Below are 6,777 nucleotides of genomic sequence, written 5' to 3'. Positions count from 1 at the left end.
GTTATTTGACAAAGAAAACAGTAAAGAAGTGAATAAAAATATCCAGTTGTGTTTTTGAAGCACTTTTATTCTAAGACCACTTTCAGGGATGAAGGAGGAAAGACATAGTTATCTGCTTGCCCCAGCTCTCACAGCCGGACGCTGCGGCTCGGGTAAGATCTTAAGGAGTTTTCTTAAGGTCTGGCTTTGAGCTCCTGCCCAGCTCCATTCCTCTGTGTCAGAAGAGTTTAATGAGTAAGAGGGTGGTCGCTGAGAGATGCAAAGAGTCTCAGGAGAAAACGCGTCCCAGAAACAAAGGCACGCCCGTGGTCACACAGAAAATAGGAATAAATGCTCAGTCTCCCGCCTCCCTAACCTCCAAGAAGACCATAAACCCCAGCTCAGAACTGGCTTGCAAGGCATTGACGCATTGCAGGGGGGAAGGCAAATATCTCCTCAGCTAACGAATGTGGGGAAGGGGGGGGTGATTTTATATTCCAAATGATTTTTTTTTTCTTTTGAACATAGACATCTGGTGTCCTATAAATAAAATTCAAAATGTAAATACTGTAAAGCCCATTAGAGAGTGGTTTTAGGTTTGGTGGGAGCACGGGTCAGTTGCTAACTCACTGCACTGTGGTGGGAAAACATCACCCCACACGTGGGTGTTCTCGGCTCCAGCAAGCCGCCCGCGTCACTGCAACAGCCGGGCTGCACTTCGTCTTATGAATAAACATTAAAACACGGGTCAATTGTCTTATATTTATTATGTTGCACGAACAGTTTTAAATAGCTACCTAAAAACCTTTCTGCTTTCATTTCATACATTGGGGAAAAAAATACCTTGTGAAGGGAGAAGACCGCACTTCTTAAAAGGACCCAAATTCCTGTGCTCACCAATGAAGCCTCGGGACATGCGCTCGGCCAGATTTTAATATCAGGTTTAAAATGCTCTTCCAAAGACATCTGCTGTTCGAGACATATTAAACAAGCTTTATTTAATAATGCTCAATTTGACTTTTCCAATTTAAATATGTGCTCTGATCAGCAACCATTTGATCCCGGTTTCATTTCAGGCTGAAGAATAATTTCTCTTGGTTGTTTTTCTTCGGTTCTGGGTTGATCCTGGGGCCGAATGGCTGCTCTCGAGTTCCCTACATTTCTCGAGTCTGTACTGTGAGTGGAAAGAAACAGAGCCATAAAAAGCCTCTCCCAAAGCTGCTGTATAACGTTTACATTGTGTGTCCTCACATCTGTCTGGCTGAAGACAAAAGATATCATTTAAAAGACTCCTCCTAACTGGATAATTATACGGAGAGGTTTTATTTTTTAAAGTAGAGCATCCGAATGCAAAGAAATTCCCAAGGAGGTGTTCTTTTTCTAGATATATTCTGCTACCTACCCTCTGCTTTTCCCCTGTTCGGGGATTTTTATAAGAATTGTTTACACCAAATGGTCATCCATTAGCGGTCAAGGATTTTAAGGCAGCAGCAAGAAGAGGGAGAGTTATTTTAATATTTTAGTTCAATGTGTTTTACAAGAGGGAATGCCACTGTAGATCCCACTAACCTCAGGAACATTTCAGATCGATCTTTTGGTTCCCGTCATTACTATTCTGATTTTACTAGAATGCTATTTAAAAAGCAGACCTTGAATTTTGGTTTTATCTTCTCACGCCACCTTCAGAAAATAGCCACCATGAAGCCCGTGACCCTGGTCCCCCTCTCGAGGTATCGTAAAGCCATTCATAACGGCATAAATGCCTGACAACACTCCCTGATTCCAGCCCGGGGTAAGTCAGACGGTGGTGAGGGTGGGAGAAACGCTGTCGGTTATCCGTGCACCCTCTCTACAGGGACTGTGAGCCCAGCCTGGGAGGAGGGGTCTTTTGCTGTGAAAGGAGCATTTATTAGCGCAGGGCCAGCGCCTGGTTTATGGACCCCGGCCGGGTGGGAGGATGCCACCCCATCCCGCCTGCAGCCTGCGTCCTGGCCTGAAGTGTTTACCGTCAGGGTGATTTACACCATCCAGGTGTTCATTTGGGAAGCATCTCGGCCCTAAGCTGATGCAGCGATTGCAGCGGGTTTGCAGACTGCAGAGTTTTTCTATTCATCAGGGTCCAGGGGCCAAAAAGACAGTTTTTGTAAATGCTGGCCCAAAGCAGCCTCCTCTCCTGTGATTCCACAAAGGAAGGCTGAGTGACCATGTTAGCCAAGCTCCCCGGTGCCCTGTCCATGTTGGAGAAATGGCCCCTTAGTGCAGTTGCCCTGCTCTCTCACCGATCCTCTCATCAGATCAGTTCCTCCCGGCAGTCCCTGTCCTCCGGGCTTTGGTGGCCGTGTGGATGCTAAGCCGGGCTTTCCTTCTGCTCCTTTAGCACCCTGGGGCTTTCAAAAGGGTCTTGCTCAGCCGATTCTTTTCTGAATGGAATTTGGGGTTCTCAGACGAGCCTGGAGTGGTGGTGATTGCTCCATTTCTCCCCAGCCCCACAGATCAGCCTCTGCTGGGTGCTTCCATTTTAAGGGATGCATTTTCCAGGAGCCGCTTTCTCGAGATAACCATTCTAATATTTTTGCTCACTTTTCAGCACAAGTGATGGCGTTATTGTTTTGTCACTGGGTTTCCACGGGGAGTCCCTGAGACCTATGCCTGGCATAATTTGAATGCCAAATTAAAACATGCCCCAAGACACTAAAAATGGCCTTTTTGTTTGATTTAAAAAAAAAAAATTTAAATTTGTTTTATCATATCCATTTCATCTCCATTTAAAGGAGTTTGGACATTTATTAACATATCCATTTTTACACTTGTACTAATCTTTTCTCCAGCCACTTCTGGTACTCTGATGAAAAAACAAGAAAATGTATTTTTTGCCTCATAGAACTCTTTCTACACACACACACACACACACACACACACACACACGCACACACACACATGAGAGTGAGGGGAGGATTCTTGTAGTGAAGTAAAAGATGATTCTTTGTCTATGTTTAATTTTTGCAAATAATGTTTTGCTAATCCTGAAAGTAACTTTTTTACTGATCCTGAAAATACTGATGCTGAAAATTTAAGAGCTCATTTCATCTTAGCTGGTTTTCTCTCCCTGATGAAATTCTCCCAGAATAGTTTTTTTGCACCCTTGCAAGATGGGTAAACATAAAGCATTTGGTCAAACACAGGTGGGTTAAAAAGGGGGAACCATTTGATCCAGTTTTAGCAAATAATATATTATTCCTTCTGCTTTGAACTCTACATTTAAAATAGTCTTTTACGCCAATGATTTGAATACTAACAAATTCACTTAAAAAGCATCCAAACTTCCCGTTTGTGCTCTTTTCTCCCTGGACTATAAATATGTAAACCTCCCCAACAGAGTGAAAATAGCATTGATTTGCCACACTAAACAGGGAAGCGTTTGCACCAGCAACTGTTTAAAATCACTGGTCCTGGGATGAAGAAAAAAATGGCAGAAATAAAATAAAATTTTTCATTTCCAAGCATCAAGTTGAAGCCCTTTGAAGCGATCATCGGCTCCCTGGGAAACGCTTTTTCTCTGTTACCTGGCACAGCCAAACATTAAAAAGAAACGTGGAAAACATCACACTGACCCAAAGAAAATTGAAAGAAAAGTACTGGAGACCAATTCTCACCCTTGCTATAGACAGAATAAGTACGTGCGTTTGTGAACCTTAACTGTTGATCTAAATATGTTGCTTCAACAGATGTCCACTCGTGGATACAGACACATGAAAATACACGAGACCATGCTCTATTTTAAAGAATTGTGGGAGTGTTGAATACTCAAACCCATCGCACACCACCAGGGCAGCTAAGAGCACAACTGAATGAAACCACCAGAATCATTTATTTTAACCTCCACTGGAGCTGTCCCCAAAAAGCAGGTGACTATTGAAAGTGCTTTTTTCTGTTTTTTTTTTTTTTTTTTTTTTTTTTTTAATTCTAAATAACAAGAGAGATAAAAATTAATGTCATTCTATGGGGTCTGAACATTAAAAGGTACGAGAGAGTTAGCCAGGGCCTGCTAAATGGCTAAACAGATTAGTAGCCTTACTCTTCAACATATAAACATCTGAAACCCGTTTCCTGTTTAAGAAAAAAAAAAAGTCTAGGTGGATGACCTCGGGCACTTTTTTTTTTATTAACAAATGTGAATTGTACATCATGGTGGAAAAAAAAATGGTCCACACTTGGTGGTCTTTCTACAGTCTGTATATGGGAGACAGAGAAAAAAATACAAAAATAAACGTTACCTTCTCACTTGCAGGGTGGGCAGTGCCATTTCTGCAGCCGTCCAGGGCTCTGGCAAATGTTAAGGCTGTCACTGCAGACAGAATCCCCATGGTCTGTCTGTGTGCCTCGATAGAGTCCGAAGAAAAACATTCCTCACATTCCTGCCGGTTGGTCCTATCTCCAGGCCTTGGACGCGGCCCGCAGGCTCGTGTCACCCCGTCAGACGGCCTAGGCCACGGCTAATCTAAACCCCTGCCCTCCCCAGCCGGCCCTACGGCAGGGTGAAAACTGGGACCAATTTGCTGCCTAAACCCTGAGGATACAGCAAGTTGATTCTCGACCTTTAAGGACACCGGCTGCGATTTGTTCAGCCGCAAAGAGCTTAGCGGTTCTGGCACATTCTGACAAGATACATTTTATAGGGTTTGTGCTAAAATTTGATATTGGAAGTTGGGATTCCAATTTTATGCCTCCAGTGATAACAATAGCAGCTGGAACCTTTAAGAGATGTGTGTATGCCTTCTATCGAAGAGTTACATAATACAGCTATTTATGTCAAACACCTTATAAGGGAAAGATTTCGCCGAAATGCCAATATAACATATAATACTTTTTCATATTTAGATAGGATGAAAAAATCTACTATCAGTGCTGCATATAATTTTTGGTTTGGAATATTAGATCCGTGGGGGCTGTCGACATTTTAAGTAAGCATCTCCTTGCCTTAATCTACGAATTCATCGAAGGGCCTTTTTACAATATTGTTTCTGTACAAAAGACAAATACCGATACCTGATTATTTGATTTTCCAAGTCCTTCTAATGAATGTACACAAAAGAAGGGCACAATTTCATGTTGTTTGATTTGACTTCTGTAATTCCCAGCATGCCATAAAGCCATTCAGTGATCCCTTATAAACCCAGGCTGCTTTTGTCTCCTGAAAATGGCCGTGGTTTTGGAGAGGAACTGGCTGACCAGAACCTTGATAGTTCTGATGAAGGAAGAGATCCGCCACTCAAGGAAGAAAGCCTTTCCCAGCAAAGAAACAGCAGTGCCCAGTTCAAGGCAGCATCTGCAGCTCGATTTCGGAGGGGCTTAAATCCCCTCCAGCTTCCCTGGTGATACCACAGCAAGCTTTCAGAGGATGAATCCCACCACCAAATAGACAATGACTCTTGTTTACACCAGACGCTTAGGAGTGACCACGCGTGGGCCTGCGAGGCGGGCTTGGCTGGAAAATCCCAGCTTCCCTCTTAGTTTTTCTGCTCAGATGGCAGAATCTAATTGAGATGGGAAGAGAACCCCGATTAGCAAAGCCAGGGGTTCGCCTGCACCCACGCATGTGCTGGTTCTGTCCCCTTGCTTCAGTTTTCTTTGATGAATTGGACGGTGTGACCACGGGTTAATGAGAAAGCCCAGTTGGACGGCGGCACACACGGTCATCTGGATGCTCTCTGCTCCTGCCCTGGCCCCTGAGTCTCCCACCATGGACCACAGCCCCCATTGAGGAACACAGAGATCACGAGGGCCAAATGCAAACACCACTTCTTCTTGGGACCTGTTGCAACCAGGCATCACCAACTTAAACTTGGCAAAACGCAAGTTCAATTTCTTTTGTTCTGAAGTCACAACTTGAATGTAACAGCTCCTAAGCCAATACGATCTGAAAAAGAACTCACAACTGAGCTGACCCCTTCCCACTGTCCGAAAATTGCTTCAGCCTAAATGGAAGGCAATTTCCTTTTCTTTTATAACAAGAGAACCGCTAAGCTTCACTTAGTGTTTTCCCCCAGTGTCACCACTAAATACCAGCATTTACAAAAAGATCCCTCGTTGTGTCAACTGCCAGGGTGTCTAATATGTTGAATTTTAAATATGTTGGCTACATGATTATTGTCAGAGAGAATCATGCTCCAGATAAGGACCAGGAAGTGCATCTAAAGACAGAATTAATATTTAGAATAAAAATGCACTGGTCCAGACGTTTTTGCAGAGACTTAGATTTGAAACAATGGCTTGTGTCCCATCCACTCAGTGACACTGATGCTGACTGTCATTATCTACATTTCACATCAGGGGAGATGGAGGGAAAGGAAGATTCGGTTTCACAAAGGGAGAACATAACAGATGAGGCTCGACAGTAAGTAATAATAATTGTATTAATAACCACCTTGATGGAGTTATTGCCAGATGCCAGGAGTTTTCCACTCTCGTTATATCATCATAATTGGAAAGACTCATCTGACCCCCACAACCACCCAGGAGGAGGGACTATTATTAGTTTAGTTTTGTAGATGAGGAAACTGAGGCAGAGAGCGGCCAGCCCATCGCTGAAGACCAGGCTGCTGGAGAGTGACAAAGTGTTAGAGTCAGGAGCCCAAGCCAGGCTGTCCGCTGGAAGAGCTGGAAAAACAGGAGATAAACATCAGCAGTGAGAGCCCAGGTCACACTGCCCAGGGCCACACCCTAGACTGCCACCTGGGTGAATGAACCATTCTGAGCCTTAGTTTGCGCTTCTGTAAATTGGGGAAAGCAACGGTCCCT

At 43.8% G+C, this 6,777-nt stretch overlaps 1 long non-coding RNA gene across 1 annotated transcript; it reads right to left on the bottom strand.

Moving 5' to 3' along the window:
- Positions 1 to 948: 948 nt before the first annotated feature.
- LOC119627637 (uncharacterized) lies at positions 949 to 4,484 on the bottom strand. The gene is made up of 2 exons (XR_005243832.1): positions 4,254 to 4,484; positions 949 to 1,153 (listed from the first exon to the last, which is right to left on the bottom strand). It is a non-coding gene; the product is annotated as an uncharacterized lncRNA (long non-coding RNA).
- Between the last annotated feature and the right edge of the window lie 2,293 nt (positions 4,485 to 6,777).

This window comes from Chlorocebus sabaeus, chromosome 5, assembly GCF_047675955.1.
Source record: "Chlorocebus sabaeus isolate Y175 chromosome 5, mChlSab1.0.hap1, whole genome shotgun sequence".
Lineage (NCBI taxonomy): Eukaryota > Metazoa > Chordata > Mammalia > Primates > Cercopithecidae > Chlorocebus > Chlorocebus sabaeus.
The sequence above is the reverse complement of the archived record's forward strand: the minus strand, read 5'-3'. Positions and strand labels throughout refer to the sequence as shown.